We start from the raw sequence: 20,015 nt of genomic DNA, 5'->3' as shown, positions 1-20,015 counted from the left end.
GCACCTCTGTGTTCAAACATCCGCGATGGATAAGGTTCAGGCGCTGATCCCCTCAACGCTTACCCGCCCTTTTACTAGGGGGCTTCGTGGCGCTTTAATATCATTAGGCCGGCAGACCTGTGCGTCGCATGTTTCGAAAGAAGAGAATGCGCAATCAGGTGCAGAGAAGCTTTATAAAGTGATGTTTCGGACTGCACCTCTGTGTTCAAACATCCACGATGGATAAGGTTCAGGCACTCATCCCCTGAACGCTTACCCGCCCTCCCACTAGGGGGCTTCGTGGCACTTCAATTTCATCACGCCGGCAGACCTGTGCGTCGCATGGTTCGAAAGAAGAGAATGCGCAATCAGGTGCAGAGAAGCTTTATAAAGTGATGTTTCGGACTGCACCTCTGTGTTCAAACATCCACGATGGATAAGGTTCAGGCACTCATCCCCTGAACGCTTACCCGCCCTCCCACTAGGGGGCTTCGTGGCACTTCAATTTCATCACGCCGGCAGACCTGTGCGTCGCATGGTTCGAAAGAAGAGAATGCGCAATCAGGTGCAGAGAAGCTTTATAAAGTGATGTTTCGGACTGCACCTCTGTGTTCAAACATCCACGATGGATAAGGTTCAGGCACTCATCCCCTGAACGCTTACCCGGCCTCCCACTAGGGGGCTTCGTGGCACTTCAATTTCATCACGCCGGCAGACCTGTGCGTCGCATGGTTCGAAAGAAGAGAATGCGCAATCAGGTGCAGAGAAGCTTTATAAAGTGATGTTTCGGACTGCACCTCTGTGTTCAAACATCCACGATGGATAAGGTTCAGGCACTCATCCCCTGAACGCTTACCCGCCCTCCCACTAGGGGGCTTCGTGGCACTTCAATTTCATTAGGCCGGCACACCTGTGCGTCGCATGGTTCGAAAGAAGAGAATGCGCGATCAGGTGCAGAGAAGCTTTATAAAGTGTGTTTCGGACTGCACCTCTGTGTTCAAACATCCACAATGGATAAGGTTCAGGCGCTGATCCCGTCAACGCTTACCCGGCCTCCCACTAGGGGGCTTCGTGGCACTTTAATTTCATTAGGCCGCAGACCTGTGCGTCGCATGGTTCGGAAGAAGAGAATGCGCAGTCAGGTGCAGAGAAGCTTTATAAAGGGGTGTTTCGGACTGCACCTTTCGTTTCAAACATCTACAATGGACAAGGTTCAGGCGCTGATCCCCTCAACGCTTACCCGCCCTTCCACTAGGGGCTTCGTGGCGCTTCCACGGTGGATAAGGTTCAGGCGCTGATCCCTTCAACGCTTACCCGGCCTCCCATATTGGGCCTTGGTGGCACTTTAATTTCATTAGGCCGCAGACTTGTGCGTCGCATGGCTGGGAAGAAGAGAATGCGCAATCAGGTGCAGAAAAGCTTTATAAAGTTGTGTTTTGGACTGCACCTCTGTGTTCAAACTTCCACGATGGATAAGGTTCAGGCGCAGATCCCTTCAAAGCTTACCCGGCCTCCCACTAGGGGGCTTCGTGGCACATTAATTTCATTAGGCCGGCAGACTTGTGCGTCGCATGGTTCGAAAGAAGAGAATGCGCAATCAGGTGCAGAGAAACTTTATAAAGGGTTGTTTCGGACTGCACCTCTCTGTTCAAAACTCTACAATGGACAAGGTTCAGGCGCTGATCCCCTCAACGCTTACCCGCCCTTCCACTAGGGGGCTTCGTGGCGCTTTAATTTCATTAGGCCGGCAGACCTGTGCGTCGCATGGTTCGAAAGAAGAGAATGCGCAATCATGTGCAGAGAAGCTTTATAAAGTGTTGTTTCGGACTGCACCTCTGGGTTCTAACATCTACAATGGACAAGGTTCAGGCGCTGATCCCCACAACGCTTACCTGCCCTTCCACTAGGGGGCTTCGTGGCGCTTTAATTTCATTAGGCCGCAGACTTGTGCGTCGCATGGTTCGGAAGAACAGGATGCGCAATCAGGTGCAGAGAAGCTTTATAAAGTGGTGTTTTGGACTGCACCTCTGTGTTCAAACATCTACAGTGGACAAGGTTCAGGCGCTGATCCCCACAACGCTTACCTGCCCTTCCACTAGGGGGCTTCGTGGCGCTTTAATTTCATTAGGCCGCAGACTTGTGCGTCGCATGGTTCGGAAGAACAGGATGCGCAATCAGGTGCAGAGAAGCTTTATAAAGGGTTGTTTCGGACTGCACCTCTCTGTTCAAAACTCTACAATGGACAAGGTTCAGGCGCTGATCCCCTCAACGCTTACCCGCCCTTCCACTAGGGGACTTCGTGGCGCTTTAATTTCATTAGGCCGGCAGACCTGTGCGTCGCATGGTTCGAAAGAAGAGAATGCGCAATCAGGTGCAGAGAAACTTTATAAAGGGATGTTTCGGACTGCACCTCTCTGTTCAAACATCTACAATGGACAAGGTTCAGGCGCTGATCCCCTCAACGCTTACCCGCACTTCCACTAGGGGGCTTCATGGCGCTTTAATTTCATTAGGCCGGCAGACTTGTGCGTCGCATGGTTCGAAAGAAGAGAATGCGCAATCAGGTGCAGAGAGGCATTATAAAGTGGTGTTTCGGACTGCACCTCAGTGTTCAAACATCTGCGATGGAAAAGGTTCAGGCGCTGATCCCCTGAACGCTACCCGCCCTCATATTAGGGGGCTTCGTGGCACTTTAATTTCATTAGGCGGGCAGACTTGTGCGTCGCATGGTTCGAAAGAAGAGAATGCGCAATCAGGTGCAGAGAAGCTTTATAAAGTGCTGTTTCGGACTGCACCTCTGTGTTCAAACATCCGCGATGGATAAGGTTCAGGCGCTGATCCCCTCAACCCTACCCGCCCTCATATTAGGGGGCTTCGTGGCACTTTAATTTGATTAGGCCGGCAGACTTGTGCGTCGCATGGTTCGAAAGAAGGGAATGCGCAATCAGGTGCAGAGAAGCTTTATAAAGTGCTGTTTCGGACTGCACCTCTGTGTTCAAACAACCGCGATGGATAAGGTTCAGGCGCTGATCCCCTCAACGCTACCCGCCCTCATATTAGGGGGCTTTGTGGCGCTTTAATTTCATTAGGCCGGCAGACTTGTGCGTCGCATGGTTCGAAAGAAGAGAATGCGCAATCAGGTGCAGAGAAGCTTTATAAAGTGCTGTTTCGGACTGCACCTCTGTGTTCAAACATCCGCGATGGATAAGGTTCAGGCGCTGATCCCCTCAACCCTACCCGCCCTCATATTAGGGGGCTTCGTGGCACTTTAATTTCATTAGGCCGGCAGACTTGTGCGTCGCATCGTTCGAAAGAAGAGAATGCGCAATCAGGTGCAGATAAGCTTTATAAAGTGCTGTTTCGGACTGCACCTCTGTGTTCAAACAACCGCGATGGATAAGGTTGAGGCGCTGATCCCCTCAACGCTACCCGCCCTCATATTAAGGGGCTTCGTGGCACTTTAATTTCATTAGGCCGGCAGACTTGTGCGTCGCATGGTTCGAAAGAAGAGAATGCGCAATCAGGTGCAGAGAAGCTTTATAAAGTGCTGTTTCGGACTGCACCTCTGTGTTCAAACATCCGCGATGGATAAGGTTCAGGCGCTGATCCCCTCAACCCTACCCGCCCTCATATTAGGGGGCTTCGTGGCAATTTAATTTCATTAGACCGGCAGACTTGTGCGTCGCATGGTTCGAAAGAAGAGAATGCGCAATCAGGTGCAGAGAAGCTTTATAAAGTGCTGTTTCGGACTGCACCTCTGTGTTCAAACAACCGCGATGGATAAGGTTGAGGCGCTGATCCCCTCAACGCTACCCGCCCTCATATTAGGGGGCTTTGTGGTGCTTTAAATTCATTAGGCCGGCAGACTTGTGCGTCGCATGGTTCGAAAGAAGAGAATGCGCAATCAGGTGCAGAGAAGCTTTATAAAGTGCTGTTTCGGACTGCACCTCTGTGTTCAAACATCCGCGATGGATAAGGTTCAGGCGCTGATCCCCTCAACGCTTACCCGCCCTTCCACTAGGGGGCTTCGTGGCGCTTTAATATCATTAGGCCGGCAGACCTGTGCGTCGCATGGTTCGAAAGAAGAGAATGCGCAATCAGGTGCTGAGAAGTTTTATAAAGTGGTGTTTCGGACTGCACCTCTGTGTTCTAACATGTACAATGGACAAGGTTCAGGCGCTGATCCCCTCAGCGCTTACGTGCCCTTCCACTAGGGGGCTTCGTGGCACTTTAATTTCATTAGGCCGGCAGACCTGTGCGTCGCATGGTTCGAAAGAAGAGAATGCGCAATCAGGTGCAGAGAAGCTTTATAAAGTGCTTTTTCGGACTGCACCTCTGTGTTCAAACATCCGCGATGGATAAGGTTCAGGCACCCATCCCCTGAACGCTTACACGCCCTCCCACTAGGGGGCTTCGTGGCACTTGAATTTCATCAGGCCGGCAGACCTGTGCGTCGCATGGTTCGGAAGAAGAGAATGCGCAGTCAGGTGCAGAGAAGCTTTATTAAGGGGTGTTTCGGACTGCACCTTTTGTTTCAAACATCTACAATGGACAAGGTTCAGGCGCTGATCCCCTCAACGCTTACCCGCCCTTCCACTAGGGGGCTTCGTGGCGCTTCCACGGTGGATAAGGTTCAGGCGCTGATCCCTTCAACGCTTACCCGGCCTCCCATATTGGGCCTTGGTGGCACTTTAATTTCATTAGGCCGCAGACTTGTGCGTCGCATGGCTGGGAAGAAGAGAATGCGCAATCAGGTGCAGAAAAGCTTTATAAAGTGGTGTTTCGGACTGCACCTCTGTGTTCAAACTTCCACGATGGATAAGGTTCAGGCGCAGATCCCTTCAAAGCTTACCCGGCCTCCCACTAGGGGGCTTCGTGGCACATTAATTTCATTAGGCCGGCAGACTTGTGCGTCGCATGGTTCGAAAGAAGAGAATGCGCAATCAGGTGCAGAGAAGCTTTATAAAGTGCTGTTTCGGACTGCACCTCTGTGTTCAAACATCCGCGATGGATAAGGTTCAGGCGCTGATCCCCTCAACCCTACCCGCCCTCATATTAGGGGGCTTCGTGGCACTTTAAATTCATTAGGCCGGCAGACTTGTGCGTCGCATGGTTCGAAAGAAGGGAATGCGCAATCAGGTGCAGAGAAGCTTTATAAAGTGCTGTTTCGGACTGCACCTCTGTGTTCAAACAACCGCGATGGATAAGGTTGAGGCGCTGATCCCCTCAACGCTACCCGCCCTCATATTAGGGGGCTTTGTGGCGCTTTAATTTCATTAGGCCGGCAGACTTGTGCGTCGCATGGTTCGAAAGAAGAGAGTGCGCAATCAGGTGCAGAGAAGCTTTATAAAGTGCTGTTTCGGACTGCACCTCTGTGTTCAAACATCCGCGATGGATAAGGTTCAGGCGCTGATCCCCTCAACGCTTACCCGCCCTTTTACTAGGGGGCTTCGTGGCGCTTTAATATCATTAGGCCGGCAGACCTGTGCGTCGCATGTTTCGAAAGAAGAGAATGCGCAATCAGGTGCAGAGAAGCTTTATAAAGTGATGTTTCGGACTGCACCTCTGTGTTCAAACATCCACGATGGATAAGGTTCAGGCACTCATCCCCTGAACGCTTACCCGCCCTCCCACTAGGGGGCTTCGTGGCACTTCAATTTCATCACGCCGGCAGACCTGTGCGTCGCATGGTTCGAAAGAAGAGAATGCGCAATCAGGTGCAGAGAAGCTTTATAAAGTGATGTTTCGGACTGCACCTCTGTGTTCAAACATCCACGATGGATAAGGTTCAGGCACTCATCCCCTGAACGCTTACCCGCCCTCCCACTAGGGGGCTTCGTGGCACTTCAATTTCATCACGCCGGCAGACCTGTGCGTCGCATGGTTCGAAAGAAGAGAATGCGCAATCAGGTGCAGAGAAGCTTTATAAAGTGATGTTTCGGACTGCACCTCTGTGTTCAAACATCCACGATGGATAAGGTTCAGGCACTCATCCCCTGAACGCTTACCCGGCCTCCCACTAGGGGGCTTCGTGGCACTTCAATTTCATCACGCCGGCAGACCTGTGCGTCGCATGGTTCGAAAGAAGAGAATGCGCAATCAGGTGCAGAGAAGCTTTATAAAGTGATGTTTCGGACTGCACCTCTGTGTTCAAACATCCACGATGGATAAGGTTCAGGCACTCATCCCCTGAACGCTTACCCGCCCTCCCACTAGGGGGCTTCGTGGCACTTCAATTTCATTAGGCCGGCACACCTGTGCGTCGCATGGTTCGAAAGAAGAGAATGCGCGATCAGGTGCAGAGAAGCTTTATAAAGTGTGTTTCGGACTGCACCTCTGTGTTCAAACATCCACAATGGATAAGGTTCAGGCGCTGATCCCGTCAACGCTTACCCGGCCTCCCACTAGGGGGCTTCGTGGCACTTTAATTTCATTAGGCCGCAGACCTGTGCGTCGCATGGTTCGGAAGAAGAGAATGCGCAGTCAGGTGCAGAGAAGCTTTATAAAGGGGTGTTTCGGACTGCACCTTTCGTTTCAAACATCTACAATGGACAAGGTTCAGGCGCTGATCCCCTCAACGCTTACCCGCCCTTCCACTAGGGGCTTCGTGGCGCTTCCACGGTGGATAAGGTTCAGGCGCTGATCCCTTCAACGCTTACCCGGCCTCCCATATTGGGCCTTGGTGGCACTTTAATTTCATTAGGCCGCAGACTTGTGCGTCGCATGGCTGGGAAGAAGAGAATGCGCAATCAGGTGCAGAAAAGCTTTATAAAGTTGTGTTTTGGACTGCACCTCTGTGTTCAAACTTCCACGATGGATAAGGTTCAGGCGCAGATCCCTTCAAAGCTTACCCGGCCTCCCACTAGGGGGCTTCGTGGCACATTAATTTCATTAGGCCGGCAGACTTGTGCGTCGCATGGTTCGAAAGAAGAGAATGCGCAATCAGGTGCAGAGAAACTTTATAAAGGGTTGTTTCGGACTGCACCTCTCTGTTCAAAACTCTACAATGGACAAGGTTCAGGCGCTGATCCCCTCAACGCTTACCCGCCCTTCCACTAGGGGGCTTCGTGGCGCTTTAATTTCATTAGGCCGGCAGACCTGTGCGTCGCATGGTTCGAAAGAAGAGAATGCGCAATCATGTGCAGAGAAGCTTTATAAAGTGTTGTTTCGGACTGCACCTCTGGGTTCTAACATCTACAATGGACAAGGTTCAGGCGCTGATCCCCACAACGCTTACCTGCCCTTCCACTAGGGGGCTTCGTGGCGCTTTAATTTCATTAGGCCGCAGACTTGTGCGTCGCATGGTTCGGAAGAACAGGATGCGCAATCAGGTGCAGAGAAGCTTTATAAAGGGTTGTTTCGGACTGCACCTCTCTGTTCAAAACTCTACAATGGACAAGGTTCAGGCGCTGATCCCCTCAACGCTTACCCGCCCTTCCACTAGGGGACTTCGTGGCGCTTTAATTTCATTAGGCCGGCAGACCTGTGCGTCGCATGGTTCGAAAGAAGAGAATGCGCAATCAGGTGCAGAGAAACTTTATAAAGGGATGTTTCGGACTGCACCTCTCTGTTCAAACATCTACAATGGACAAGGTTCAGGCGCTGATCCCCTCAACGCTTACCCGCACTTCCACTAGGGGGCTTCATGGCGCTTTAATTTCATTAGGCCGGCAGACTTGTGCGTCGCATGGTTCGAAAGAAGAGAATGCGCAATCAGGTGCAGAGAGGCATTATAAAGTGGTGTTTCGGACTGCACCTCAGTGTTCAAACATCTGCGATGGAAAAGGTTCAGGCGCTGATCCCCTGAACGCTACCCGCCCTCATATTAGGGGGCTTCGTGGCACTTTAATTTCATTAGGCGGGCAGACTTGTGCGTCGCATGGTTCGAAAGAAGAGAATGCGCAATCAGGTGCAGAGAAGCTTTATAAAGTGCTGTTTCGGACTGCACCTCTGTGTTCAAACATCCGCGATGGATAAGGTTCAGGCGCTGATCCCCTCAACCCTACCCGCCCTCATATTAGGGGGCTTCGTGGCACTTTAATTTGATTAGGCCGGCAGACTTGTGCGTCGCATGGTTCGAAAGAAGGGAATGCGCAATCAGGTGCAGAGAAGCTTTATAAAGTGCTGTTTCGGACTGCACCTCTGTGTTCAAACAACCGCGATGGATAAGGTTCAGGCGCTGATCCCCTCAACGCTACCCGCCCTCATATTAGGGGGCTTTGTGGCGCTTTAATTTCATTAGGCCGGCAGACTTGTGCGTCGCATGGTTCGAAAGAAGAGAATGCGCAATCAGGTGCAGAGAAGCTTTATAAAGTGCTGTTTCGGACTGCACCTCTGTGTTCAAACATCCGCGATGGATAAGGTTCAGGCGCTGATCCCCTCAACCCTACCCGCCCTCATATTAGGGGGCTTCGTGGCACTTTAATTTCATTAGGCCGGCAGACTTGTGCGTCGCATCGTTCGAAAGAAGAGAATGCGCAATCAGGTGCAGAGAAGCTTTATAAAGTGCTGTTTCGGACTGCACCTCTGTGTTCAAACAACCGCGATGGATAAGGTTGAGGCGCTGATCCCCTCAACGCTACCCGCCCTCATATTAAGGGGCTTCGTGGCACTTTAATTTCATTAGGCCGGCAGACTTGTGCGTCGCATGGTTCGAAAGAAGAGAATGCGCAATCAGGTGCAGAGAAGCTTTATAAAGTGCTGTTTCGGACTGCACCTCTGTGTTCAAACATCCGCGATGGATAAGGTTCAGGCGCTGATCCCCTCAACCCTACCCGCCCTCATATTAGGGGGCTTCGTGGCAATTTAATTTCATTAGACCGGCAGACTTGTGCGTCGCATGGTTCGAAAGAAGAGAATGCGCAATCAGGTGCAGAGAAGCTTTATAAAGTGCTGTTTCGGACTGCACCTCTGTGTTCAAACAACCGCGATGGATAAGGTTGAGGCGCTGATCCCCTCAACGCTACCCGCCCTCATATTAGGGGGCTTTGTGGTGCTTTAAATTCATTAGGCCGGCAGACTTGTGCGTCGCATGGTTCGAAAGAAGAGAATGCGCAATCAGGTGCAGAGAAGCTTTATAAAGTGCTGTTTCGGACTGCACCTCTGTGTTCAAACATCCGCGATGGATAAGGTTCAGGCGCTGATCCCCTCAACGCTTACCCGCCCTTCCACTAGGGGGCTTCGTGGCGCTTTAATATCATTAGGCCGGCAGACCTGTGCGTCGCATGGTTCGAAAGAAGAGAATGCGCAATCAGGTGCTGAGAAGTTTTATAAAGTGGTGTTTCGGACTGCACCTCTGTGTTCTAACATGTACAATGGACAAGGTTCAGGCGCTGATCCCCTCAGCGCTTACGTGCCCTTCCACTAGGGGGCTTCGTGGCACTTTAATTTCATTAGGCCGGCAGACCTGTGCGTCGCATGGTTCGAAAGAAGAGAATGCGCAATCAGGTGCAGAGAAGCTTTATAAAGTGCTTTTTCGGACTGCACCTCTGTGTTCAAACATCCGCGATGGATAAGGTTCAGGCACCCATCCCCTGAACGCTTACACGCCCTCCCACTAGGGGGCTTCGTGGCACTTGAATTTCATCAGGCCGGCAGACCTATGCGTCGCATGGTTCGGAAGAAGAGAATGCGCAGTCAGGTGCAGAGAAGCTTTATTAAGGGGTGTTTCGGACTGCACCTTTTGTTTCAAACATCTACAATGGACAAGGTTCAGGCGCTGATCCCCTCAACGCTTACCCGCCCTTCCACTAGGGGGCTTCGTGGCGCTTCCACGGTGGATAAGGTTCAGGCGCTGATCCCTTCAACGCTTACCCGGCCTCCCATATTGGGCCTTGGTGGCACTTTAATTTCATTAGGCCGCAGACTTGTGCGTCGCATGGCTGGGAAGAAGAGAATGCGCAATCAGGTGCAGAAAAGCTTTATAAAGTGGTGTTTTGGACTGCACCTCTGTGTTCAAACTTCCACGATGAATAAGGTTCAGGCGCAGATCCCTTCAAAGCTTACCCGGCCTCCCACTAGAGGGCTTCGTGGCACTTTAATTTCATTAGGCCGGCAGACTTGTGCGTCGCATGGTTCGAAAGAAGAGAATGCGCAATCAGGTGCAGAGAAACTTTATAAAGGGTTGTTTCGGACTGCACCTCTCAGTTCAAAACTCTACAATGGACAAGGTTCAGGCGCTGATCCCCTCAACGCTTACCCGCCCTTCCACTAGGGGGCTTCGTGGCGCTTTAATTTCATTAGGCCGGCAGACCTGTGCGTCGCATGGTTCGAAAGAAGAGAATGCGCAATCAGGTGCAGAGAAGCTTTATAAAGTGTTGTTTCGGACTGCACCTCTGGGTTCTAACATCTACAATGGACAAGGTTCAGGCGCTGATCCCCACAACGCTTACCTGCCCTTCCACTAGGGGGCTTCGTGGCGCTTTAATTTCATTAGGCCGCAGACTTGTGCGTCGCATGGTTCGGAAGAACAGGATGCGCAATCAGGTGCAGAGAAGCTTTATAAAGTGGTGTTTTGGACTGCACCTCTGTGTTCAAACATCTACAGTGGACAAGGTTCAGGCGCTCATCCCCACAACGCTTACCTGCCCTTCCACTAGGGGGCTTCGTGGCGCTTTAATTTCATTAGGCCGCAGACTTGTGCGTCGCATGGTTCGGAAGAACAGGATGCGCAATCAGGTGCAGAGAAGCTTTATAAAGGGTTGTTTCGGACTGCACCTCTCTGTTCAAAACTCTACAATGGACAAGGTTCAGGCGCTGATCCCCTCAACGCTTACCCGCCCTTCCACTAGGGGGCTTCGTGGCGCTTTAATTTCATTAGGCCGGCAGACCTGTGCGTCGCATGGTTCGAAAGAAGAGAATGCGCAATCAGGTGCAGAGAAACTTTATAAAGGGATGTTTCGGACTGCACCTCTCTGTTCAAACATCTACAATGGACAAGGTTCAGGCGCTGATCCCCTCAACGCTTACCCGCACTTCCACTAGGGGGCTTCATGGCGCTTTAATTTCATTAGGCCGGCAGACTTGTGCGTCGCATGGTTCGAAAGAAGAGAATGCGCAATCAGGTGCAGAGAAGCTTTATGAAGTGCTGTTTCGGACTGCACCTCTGTGTTCAAACATCCGCGATGGATAAGGTTCAGGCGCTGATCCCCTCAACGCTACCCGCCCTCATATTAGGGGGCTTCGTGGCACTTTAATTTCATTAGGCCGGCAGACTTGTGCGTCGCATGGTTCGAAAGAAGAGAATGCGCAATCAGGTGCAGAGAAGCTTTATAAAGTGCTGTTTCGGACTGCACCTCTGTGTTCAAACATCCGCGATGGATAAGGTTCAGGCGCTGATCCCCTCAACCCTACCCGCCCTCATATTAGGGGGCTTCGTGGCACTTTAATTTCATTAGGCCGGCAGACTTGTGCGTCGCATGGTTCGAAAGAAGGGAATGCGCAATCAGGTGCAGAGAAGCTTTATAAAGTGCTGTTTCGGACTGCACCTCTGTGTTCAAACAACCGCGATGGATAAGGTTCAGGCGCTGATCCCCTCAACGCTACCCGCCCTCATATTAGGGGGCTTTGTGGCGCTTTAATTTCATTAGGCCGGCAGACTTGTGCGTCGCATGGTTCGAAAGAAGAGAATGCGCAATCAGGTGCAGAGAAGCTTTATAAAGTGCTGTTTCGGACTGCACCTCTGTGTTCAAACATCCGCGATGGATAAGGTTCAGGCGCTGATCCCCTCAACCCTACCCGCCCTCATATTAGGGGGCTTCGTGGCACTTTAATTTCATTAGGCCGGCAGACTTGTGCGTCGCATCGTTCGAAAGAAGAGAATGCGCAATCAGGTGCAGAGAAGCTTTATAAAGTGCTGTTTCGGACTGCACCTCTGTGTTCAAACAACCGCGATGGATAAGGTTGAGGCGCTGATCCCCTCAACGCTACCCGCCCTCATATTAAGGGGCTTCGTGGCACTTTAATTTCATTAGGCCGGCAGACTTGTGCGTCGCATGGTTCGAAAGAAGAGAATGCGCAATCAGGTGCAGAGAAGCTTTATAAAGTGCTGTTTCGGACTGCACCTCTGTGTTCAAACATCCGCGATGGATAAGGTTCAGTCGCTGATCCCCTCAACCCTACCCGCCCTCATATTAGGGGGCTTCGTGGCAATTTAATTTCATTAGACCGGCAGACTTGTGCGTCGCATGGTTCGAAAGAAGAGAATGCGCAATCAGGTGCAGAGAAGCTTTATAAAGTGCTGTTTCGGACTGCACCTCTGTGTTCAAACAACCGCGATGGATAAGGTTGAGGCGCTGATCCCCTCAACGCTACCCGCCCTCATATTAGGGGGCTTTGTGGTGCTTTAAATTCATTAGGCCGGCAGACTTGTGCGTCGCATGGTTCGAAAGAAGAGAATGCGCAATCAGGTGCAGAGAAGCTTTATAAAGTGCTGTTTCGGACTGCACCTCTGTGTTCAAACATCCGCGATGGATAAGGTTCAGGCGCTGATCCCCTCAACGCTTACCCGCCCTTCCACTAGGGGGCTTCGTGGCGCTTTAATATCATTAGGCCGGCAGACCTGTGCGTCGCATGGTTCGAAAGAAGAGAATGCGCAATCAGGTGCTGAGAAGTTTTATAAAGTGGTGTTTCGGACTGCACCTCTGTGTTCTAACATGTACAATGGACAAGGTTCAGGCGCTGATCCCCTCAGCGCTTACGTGCCCTTCCACTAGGGGGCTTCGTGGCACTTTAATTTCATTAGGCCGGCAGACCTGTGCGTCGCATGGTTCGAAAGAAGAGAATGCGCAATCAGGTGCAGAGAAGCTTTATAAAGTGCTTTTTCGGACTGCACCTCTGTGTTCAAACATCCGCGATGGATAAGGTTCAGGCACCCATCCCCTGAACGCTTACACGCCCTCCCACTAGGGGGCTTCGTGGCACTTGAATTTCATCAGGCCGGCAGACCTATGCGTCGCATGGTTCGGAAGAAGAGAATGCGCAGTCAGGTGCAGAGAAGCTTTATTAAGGGGTGTTTCGGACTGCACCTTTTGTTTCAAACATCTACAATGGACAAGGTTCAGGCGCTGATCCCCTCAACGCTTACCCGCCCTTCCACTAGGGGGCTTCGTGGCGCTTCCACGGTGGATAAGGTTCAGGCGCTGATCCCTTCAACGCTTACCCGGCCTCCCATATTGGGCCTTGGTGGCACTTTAATTTCATTAGGCCGCAGACTTGTGCGTCGCATGGCTGGGAAGAAGAGAATGCGCAATCAGGTGCAGAAAAGCTTTATAAAGTGGTGTTTTGGACTGCACCTCTGTGTTCAAACTTCCACGATGAATAAGGTTCAGGCGCAGATCCCTTCAAAGCTTACCCGGCCTCCCACTAGAGGGCTTCGTGGCACTTTAATTTCATTAGGCCGGCAGACTTGTGCGTCGCATGGTTCGAAAGAAGAGAATGCGCAATCAGGTGCAGAGAAACTTTATAAAGGGTTGTTTCGGACTGCACCTCTCAGTTCAAAACTCTACAATGGACAAGGTTCAGGCGCTGATCCCCTCAACGCTTACCCGCCCTTCCACTAGGGGGCTTCGTGGCGCTTTAATTTCATTAGGCCGGCAGACCTGGGCGTCGCATGGTTCGAAAGAAGAGAATGCGCAATCAGGTGCAGAGAAGCTTTATAAAGTGTTGTTTCGGACTGCACCTCTGGGTTCTAACATCTACAATGGACAAGGTTCAGGCGCTGATCCCCACAACGCTTACCTGCCCTTCCACTAGGGGGCTTCGTGGCGCTTTAATTTCATTAGGCCGCAGACTTGTGCGTCGCATGGTTCGGAAGAACAGGATGCGCAATCAGGTGCAGAGAAGCTTTATAAAGTGGTGTTTTGGACTGCACCTCTGTGTTCAAACATCTACAGTGGACAAGGTTCAGGCGCTCATCCCCACAACGCTTACCTGCCCTTCCACTAGGGGGCTTCGTGGCGCTTTAATTTCATTAGGCCGCAGACTTGTGCGTCGCATGGTTCGGAAGAACAGGATGCGCAATCAGGTGCAGAGAAGCTTTATAAAGGGTTGTTTCGGACTGCACCTCTCTGTTCAAAACTCTACAATGGACAAGGTTCAGGCGCTGATCCCCTCAACGCTTACCCGCCCTTCCACTAGGGGGCTTCGTGGCGCTTTAATTTCATTAGGCCGGCAGACCTGTGCGTCGCATGGTTCGAAAGAAGAGAATGCGCAATCAGGTGCAGAGAAACTTTATAAAGGGATGTTTCGGACTGCACCTCTCTGTTCAAACATCTACAATGGACAAGGTTCAGGCGCTGATCCCCTCAACGCTTACCCGCACTTCCACTAGGGGGCTTCATGGCGCTTTAATTTCATTAGGCCGGCAGACTTGTGCGTCGCATGGTTCGAAAGAAGAGAATGCGCAATCAGGTGCAGAGAAGCATTATAAAGTGGTGTTTCGGACTGCACCTCTGTGTTCAAACATCTGCGATGGAAAAGGTTCAGGCGCTGATCCCCTGAACGCTACCCGCCCTCATATTAGGGGGCTTCGTGGCACTTTAATTTCATTAGGCGGGCAGACTTGTGCGTCGCATGGTTCGAAAGAAGAGAATGCGCAATCAGGTGCAGAGAAGCTTTATAAAGTGCTGTTTCGGACTGCACCTCTGTGTTCAAACATCCGCGATGGATAAGGTTCAGGCGCTGATCCCCTCAACCCTACCCGCCCTCATATTAGGGGGCTTCGTAGCACTTTAATTTCATTAGGCCGGCAGACTTGTGTTGCGCATGGTTCGAAAGAAGGGAATGCGCAATCAGGTGCAGAGAAGCTTTATAAAGTGCTGTTTCGGACTGCACCTCTGTGTTCAAACAACCGCGATGGATAAGGTTCAGGCGCTGATCCCCTCAACGCTACCCGCCCTCATATTAGGGGGCTTTGTGGCGCTTTAATTTCATTAGGCCGGCAGACTTGTGCGTCGCATGGTTCGAAAGAAGAGAATGCGCAATCAGGTGCAGAGAAGCTTTATAAAGTGCTGTTTCGGACTGCACCTCTGTGTTCAAACATCCGCGATGGATAAGGTTCAGGCGCTGATCCCCTCACCCCTACCCGCCCTCATATTAGGGGGCTTCGTGGCACTTTAATTTCATTAGGCCGGCAGACTTGTGCGTCGCATGGTTGGAAAGAAGAGAATGCGCAATCAGGTGCAGAGAAGCTTTATAAAGTGCTGTTTCGGACTGCACCTCTGTGTTCAAACAACCGCGATGGATAAGGTTGAGGCGCTGATCCCCTCAACGCTACCCGCCCTCATATTAAGGGGCTTCGTGGCACTTTAATTTCATTAGGCCGGCAGACTTGTGCGTCGCATGGTTCGAAAGAAGAGAATGCGCAATCAGGTGCAGAGAAGCTTTATAAAGTGCTGTTTCGGACTGCACCTCTGTGTTCAAACATCCGCGATGGATAAGGTTCAGGCGCTGATCCCCTCAACGCTACCCGCCCTCATATTAGGGGGCTTTGTGGCGCTTTAAATTCATTAGGCCGGCAGACTTGTGCGTCGCATGGTTCGAAAGAAGAGAATGCGCAATCAGGTGCAGAGAAGCTTTATGAAGTGCTGTTTCGGACTGCACCTCTGTGTTCAAACATCCGCGATGGATAAGGTTCAGGCGCTGATCCCCTCAACGCTACCCGCCCTCATATTAAGGGGCTTCGTGGCACTTTAATTTCATTAGGCCGGCAGACTTGTGCGTCGCATGGTTCGAAAGAAGAGAATGCGCAATCAGGTGCAGAGAAGCTTTATAAAGTGCTGTTTCGGACTGCACCTCTGTGTTGAAATATCCACGATGGATAAGGTTCAGGCATTCATCCCCTGAACGTTTATCCGCCCTCCCACTAGGGGGCTTTGTGGCACTTAAATTTCATCAGGCCGGCAGACCTGTGCGTCGCATGGTTCGAAAGAAGAGAATGCGCAATCAGGTGTAGAGAAGCTTTATAAAGTAATGTTTCGGATGCACCTGTGTGTTCAAACATCCACGATGGATAAGGTTCAGGCACTCATCTCCTGAACGCTTACCCTCCCTCCCACTAGGGGGCTTCGTGGCACTTCAATTTCATTTTGCCGGCAGACCTGTGCGTCGCATGGTTCGAAAGAAGAGAATGCGCAATCAGGTGCAGACAAGCTTTATAAAGGGGTGTTTCGGACTGCACCTCTGTGTTGAAATATCCGCGATGGATAAGGTTCAGGCATTCATCCCCTGAACGTTTATCCGCCCTCCCACTAGGGGGCTTCGTGGGACTTTAATTTCGTCAGGCCGGCAGACCTGTGCGTCGCATGGTTCGAAAGAAGAGAAGGCGCAATCAGGTGCAGAGAAGCTTTATAAAGTGATGTTTCGGACTGCACCTCTGTGTTCAAACATCCACGATGGATAAGGTTCAGGCATTCATCCCCTGAACGCTTACCCTCCCTCCCACTAGGGGGCTTCGTGGCACTTCAATTTCATTTTGCCGGCAGACCTGTGCGTCGCATGGTTCGAAAGAAGAGAATGCGCAATCAGGTGCAGAGAAGCTTTATAAAGTGCTGTTTCGGACTGCACCTCTGTGTTCAAACATCCGCGATGGATAAGGTTCAGGCGCTGATCCCCTCAACGCTACACGCCCTAATATTAGGGGGCTTCGTGGCACTTTAATTTCATTAGGCCGGCAGACTTGCGCGTCGCATGGTTCGAAAGAAGGGAATGCGCAATCAGGTGCAGAGAAGTTTTATAAAGTGCTGTTTCGGACTGCACCTCTGTGTTCAAACATCCGCGATGGATAAGGTTCAGGCGCTGATCCCCTCAACGCTACCCGCCCTCATATTAGGGGGCTTCGTGGCACTTTAATTTCATTAGGCCGGCAGACCTGTGCTTCGCATGGTTCGAAAAAAGGGAATGCACAATCAGGTGCAGAGAAGCTTTATAAAGAGCTGTTTCGGACTGAACCTCTGTGTTCAAACATCCGCGATGGAAAAGGTTCAGGCGCTGATTATCTCAACGCTTACCCGCCCTCCTATTATGGGGCTTCGTGGCACTTTAATTTCATTAGGCCGGCAGACCTGTGCGTCGCATGGTTCGAAAGAAGAGAATGCGCAATCAGGTGCAGAGAAGCTTTATAAAGTGATGTTTCGGACTGCACCTCTGTGTTCAAACATCCACGATGGATAAGGTTCAGGCACTCATCCCCTCAACGCTTATCCGCCCTCCCACTGGGGTGTTCGTGGTTTTTTAATTTCATTAGGCTGGCAGACCTGTGAGTCGCATGGTTCGAAAGAAGAGAATGCGCAATCAGGTGCAGAGAAGCTTTATAAAGTGGTGTTTCGGACTGCACCTCTGTGTTGAAACATCGACGATAGATAAGGTTCATGTGATGATCCCCTCAACGGTTACCCGCCCTCTCACTAGGGGGCTACGTGGGACTTTCATTTCATCAGGCCGGCAGACCTGTGCGTCGCATGGTTCGAAAGAAGAGAATGCGCGATCAGGTGCAGAGAAGCTTCATAACGTGGTTTTTCAGACTGGACCTCTATGTTGAAACATCCACAATGGATAAAGTTCGGGCGCTGATCCTCTGAACGCTTACCCGCCCTCCCTAATTTGGTTTCTAATGGTAACGCACTTGGCAGTTTGATGAGCGAATTTTTGGGAAAAAAATTGCACGTACACATAAATGCCTTCTGTCATTACAAGTGTGCCATAACTCAATTTGGCTGTTATCTGAAGTAAACCCTTTCCTTTGAGTCAGCCTTCGAAAAGCGCTGCTTTCGAAGTATTTTTTTAGGATCGGTTCCAAGTTTCAAGACCTCCATTCCGTGTTTGGCCGTGACTCCGTTTGGGCCAGATGGGAGTCAGACGCCCATTGTGGCGGGGTAGGAAGAACTGATTTTATGCGAAGCCTATTACTAGAGCTACACTACAGCCCGTCGAGCGCGGCGGTGGAGCTACCATTGACCTTTAGCGTGACCACGTGACACCACGTGACAACATGACGTCACAGTAGAGGAGAGATGTGCTGCCGGCTCGCGCGGTCGGGCGCGGCGGTGGAGGCTCCACATCAGAGGCGCGTCGGCTGACCACGTGACAACATGACGTCACAGCAGAGGAGAGATGGGCTGCCGGCTCGCGCGGTCGGCCGCGGCGGTGGAGGCTCCACATCAGAGGCGCTGCAGCTAACCACGTGACGCTACAGCAGCGATATAAAGCTGAGCTTGCCTCGCTCTCCGCGCACTTACGAGGCGGCCAGGTGTTGGGATGCCGCCTAGAAGCAGGGCTGATTTGAACCAGAAGCGAAAGCTTCAGCGTGCCACAGAGACCGATGAAGAGCGAGATGAACGTCTGACTAAGCGGCGTGCTCAATATGCGGCTCGGCGACAACGTTCTTTCCATGGGTGCCAAGAATGCTGTTGTAGCCGGTGCTGGGGCAGCGGTTGTACACTTTGCATTGAATTCACCGATGATCCCGTATATAGCTGCCACGGCAATCCTTGCTACACTTCTAGTGGTTGTATTAAAATGACCAAGTATTCAACCAAGGAAAGCCATGTATTACCAAGCCTAGCTATCAATATGCTTCGCATCTGACTAGGCTTAACCTTAGGTAAGCCTCAGCCATTTTTTTTACGAATCCTTTCATACAGAAACGAGTCATAAAGTGGCAGAAGAGAGCGAAATTGTGAGTGCCTAAGTTCGACTGTCTGTTTCTTTGTGAGTGCACGACTCGAAATAACAGATTTAAACATATATTATGCGTCTACTATAGTACAGAAAATAAAATAGTTTTCTTTTTTATAATTAGCTAACTGTTGAATGAAACGAAGTGAATTTCGGCGGTGTTGAGACAGCTGTAATATGATACTCTGCGTTCTGGAAGAAGTGGTGAAGAGAAGGTCGTAGAAATATAAAACTAGAAAGCGGACTTTATCAAAGTGTTTGAGTATTGCATGGACCAGCTTCCATCGTAGTGTTTATTTGTTTTTACAGTACGTCATGACATTGGAGTCAGAGCCCTGCTGGTGCGAACTAGTCCGGTATTTCTTAAGCTTGAGTTTGTATAGCTGTGCTCATGTATGTTAAAGAGCCTGCTGACATAGCCCTTACAGTGGCATTGGCAATGCGTGCAAGAAGATTGTACGCCAGAGCGATGTCCTGTTTTTCAGCGCCCAAAGATGACCACGCTTCAATCATGTCGTCAATAAGCGCCAGCAAATCCGCAAAACTGCTTCTTTCCGGCCAGTTGTAAAGGACGGAAAAGGGTACCACAAAAAAAGTGGGGCCTTTTTAACCATTGCTTAACGAAAGAAATACGATAGCTGAAATTTTTGGGGGTGGGTTACATACCCAATCTTTTGGGTGGTTGAAGTGGGAAATTTCTTCGGCTTTGCCAACTACCAAACTTTGGGGGCGGACCAAGTGGCGAACTTTTGGAAGGTGGCCAAGTGTGAAATTTCAGGGGTCTTCGGAATGTATGCTGGTTGGGCGGCGATAGCTGCATTTTTATTCTCATTTTTCAGCTTATAAAAATGGCTTTCAGGTGATCATTGGAACACTGTATAAAGAATGCTCATCTTGAACAAAAATTGCGCCTCTCCCGTAACCGAGAGTAGAGTAAGCATGAAATGTTTACGGGCCTAACACAGGCTCCATTGCTCGGCTTAAGCAGCTGTGACGGTGGCGGCATTGAAATCCAGGACGATGCAGAAGCGTACGCGGGCACGACGAGACGCAGGCCTGACAAGAATGTACAGGGTGGTCCACTCTAAGTGCGAACACAGCTCCGCGTGGCCGCGCTCCGCGGAGGGCCAGCGGATCCGGCGCGTTCGCGCATCGAAGCAAAGCCGCGCAGGCGCACAGGGGCCCTGGGCAGGAGCTTCGTGTCGTCTGCTACAGCGCTGCGCGCACGCTTCGAGGTGCGCGCCAGCGCGGTAGCAGACGACACGAAGCTCCTCCCCCGGGCCCCTGTGCGCCTGCGCGCCTTTGCTTCGATGCGCGAAGCCCCTAAGAGATCACGTATGACAACGAAGTCTATCGTGGCATTT

At 51.1% G+C, this 20,015-nt stretch overlaps 1 protein-coding gene across 6 annotated transcripts in view; it reads left to right on the top strand.

Annotated features, from left to right (window-relative positions):
* The window catches only part of LOC149349130 (solute carrier family 15 member 1-like), a 516,652-nt gene that overhangs the window by 275,510 nt on the left and 221,127 nt on the right, over positions 1–20,015 (top strand). The window lies entirely within an intron of this gene.

Source organism: Amblyomma mixtum, chromosome 3 (assembly GCF_055824585.1).
Source record: "Amblyomma mixtum isolate Tamu chromosome 3, ASM5582458v1, whole genome shotgun sequence".
Lineage (NCBI taxonomy): Eukaryota > Metazoa > Arthropoda > Arachnida > Ixodida > Ixodidae > Amblyomma > Amblyomma mixtum.
Note: the sequence above shows the minus strand (reverse complement) of the source record. Positions and strands in the feature narration are given on the sequence as shown.